Raw genomic sequence first — 3,261 nt, forward strand, 5'->3', positions numbered from 1 at the left:
CTCAGGCCTATATACAAAAGGCCTGTGGTTTCTGTGCTATTGAAAGCCTTGACTACTTCTCATTTATAAGCATTAAATAAGGTGTCATTGGCCCACATCTATGTAGGATTCAATGCTCAGCTTCCCTTTCCTGATTTCTCTCTGCTCACGAGATCCACAAGCCAAAAATATCTCTCCCTGCTTCGCAACAAGGCACAGAGCCCATCGTGGTTACTGCCCTCTGAATGCCCTTCCGTTTTTGACCCCTTTTGCTATCACAAGTTTCTTTCCTGTTGAGCCTTCTAGCTCAGTATTTAGCACGGGCAAAAGGTCTCGCAAGCAGATGTGTCCCTGATGCTTCCTGCAGGCCCCCACCCTGACCTTCAGCACTCATCCCCTGCACTGGCCAGGCTTCATGCCTCATTTTGTTTTCCTGCACACAGCACCCGAATTCTCAAGAGCAAACTGCACTTCTATTTCCCAGGATCCCCAAGTATCTGCCCACTGGATCCAAAGCATTGACCCAACCAAACCTCTTCCTACCTCTTATCCCTTGTCCATTTATTCTAAAGAGAGTATGATATTCTGACATCCAGTTTCTACCTCCTTCTTCCAGTTATTGTACCACAGATGGTAACTGATCAAGCCTATGGGGCAAATCTACCCTAATTTCAGGGGAAAAGTCCTTGTTTTCAAAGATTCTTCCCAATCTACTCTAATTGGGAGAATTTGGGCACAGAGATAAAACAGGGCCAAGGGTGGTTTGAATATCCCCATTTGCATCAGCAGGTAAGGGACAGTGCACTAAACTTTGATTCTGTTTTCTGCAGCGTTGGCCTTCAGGACAGCCTCTTGGGATTTAGAAGCCTGGCCTCCCTGTGGCCCTCTGTGACTACAGGGTAAAACCATTGACCTCAATTATTAAGTGTGGAGCAGAAAGAATATTAAACCCAACTCTCCATTCCCTGTTGCGCTATCATGTGTCTCTCAGTAACTTGGCAGGAACCTTTTTCTAACCCCATGTCCTTCCTATTACCCTGCAGTTTGTCCTGAAACCTCCCAAGCAACCTCAGAAACTCAACTCCAGCTTCTCAAGAGTGAAATGGTTGGACACCTGTGCTGGTGGTATTTGCAGGTCAGCACTTAATCAACAAGCTCCTTCCTTCCCCAGCAGTCTGATGATCACCGGGGTCAAGAGGGTTATTCCTTCTATCACTAATCACCATGGTTTCCTTGGGAAGCAGATCGTGCCTCCCTATGAAGGATGCTGAGTCATTCACAAACAAGGAGTTTTACTTTATTTTAGAAGACTGTCTTACAGGAGTCTAGAGAGGGATCTGGATGGGGTTTCATCTCTTTTGACTAGCACAGCCTACAATAATAAAATACCTGGCTACTGCATCTAATGAATTCCTAAAGAATCCCTCAAGGAAACTCCACTTACTGTTAAAATTATTATAACAGGGCTAGAAAGACAGTACAGTGTGTAAGGCATTTGCTTTGAACTCATTCAACCCAGATTCGATTCATAGAATCCAAGAAAGAAAAAGAAAGAAAGAGAGAAAGAGAGAAAGAGAGAAAGAAAGAAAGAAAGAAAGAAAGAAAGAAAGAAAGAAAGAAAGAAAGAAAGAAAGAAAGAAAGAAAGAAAGAAAGAAAGAAAGAAAGAAAGAAAGAAAGAAAGAAAGAAAGAAAGAAAGAAAGAAAATCATACACACATACATATATCCCAAAGAAAGCATAATATGTATATCTTTAATATCATTTAACCCCCACAGAAAAATAGTAAACTACTTACTTCCTTTTGAAAGGCAACCAATATATGAAAAGAGGCAATGTTATGCCTTTAAATATGAACAACCCGAATCCCAGGCCCAAATGCCTCAAAATATAAAATGTAGCAATTCGTTCTTGTTTTCTAAAGCAAGGAAGATTCAAAAAGTACTAACCTGAAGCCAGGGATTATAGTTGAAAGAGTTCTGCAAAGTTGAGTTTCTCCAGGTAGCTCTAGTACATGTTGAACAGAAAGGTTCAGTTACTGCCTGAGAATCACAGAGCAAGTATGTGGCAGAGCTGAGTTTTGAACTCAGGGCAGTCTTTAGCCTCAAGCCCCACACCTAAACCCTAACAAAGCATAGCCAGAGCCAACTAGAAGGGATCTATCTGACTCGAATTGCTTGGAATGTTTATGTTCTTTAATCAGATCATTTCACAGATCATCACAAAGGTATGTATAGACACAGATGTAATAATAACATTCCTCAATCATTTTTGTCTTCCCTGTAGCTAAGATAACAGCTGCCTGTTGCAGGCATCCACAGACATTAGTGGGATTTTGCTGAGTTTAATAGGATGGCACAATGACATTTGGTCAAGTCCTCAGAAGCATGAGGGTCTGGAATATTCTAGCAACTGGAAGAGTAAAGATTGGTAGAGTGGAGGTCGGAGGAAAGTTCTGAAAGCCGACTCTCCATTTGTCCTCCTCCAAGGCAATTTCTGGTTCCTGTGCTAAAAACTCTGAGTGCGGTTGGGGACACCCCACTGATGGAAAACTTGTTTCCCTTCTTTGCTGGGTGAGTCACTCTGGTTTGGCTTTCAAGTAAAAGGTAGAAGCAACAGAGCAGAGCATCCTCTGCAGATCAGTGCTTGCAGTTGACTAAGGTACAAAGCAAAAATGCAGGATACCCCACTGGTGTGTGTGTGTGTGTGTGTGTGTGTGTGTGTGTGTGTGTGTGTGTGTATCAAGCATTACTTTGCAATTTCACTACTTCACCATGAAAACTACACAGAAGGCTTTTCTTGAACTATCCAGTAAACTGAAGCAAAGGAGAATGGTGAAAATTTTACTTCTCTACGTCAATATGAAAGCTAAGTAAGACATAAGTTTTGACCAAAAAACCTTGACACAATTTCTGGATAAAACAAGAGACATCTTACTTTTTCCAGTGATGACCTTATCTGACCCTCACCAAAACCACAACTAGACTTTCCTCTTGTTTATCAGAAAACAAAATGATCTCCAGCAGCCTGCCAGGAACCTCCAGCTATGAAGGGTTAACTGATAAGGATATAATGGAGGGTCTGTATACAGAAATTAAGGAAGGACAGGATGAGGAAAGAGACCAGGTGAGCCTCAGGAGCTAGCCATAATGGGGACATTTGTTACTCTCAGTGTGGAAGAAAGTAGTATGGATAAAACCAGGAAAGAACTGCAATTTGGGGATCTTAGGAGAGATGCTATTTAAAGAACCATGGCCATTATTAAGCAGAGCATCTATTGAACT

The sequence above is a fragment of the Suncus etruscus genome, chromosome 9 (assembly GCF_024139225.1).
Source record: "Suncus etruscus isolate mSunEtr1 chromosome 9, mSunEtr1.pri.cur, whole genome shotgun sequence".
NCBI lineage: Eukaryota > Metazoa > Chordata > Mammalia > Eulipotyphla > Soricidae > Suncus > Suncus etruscus.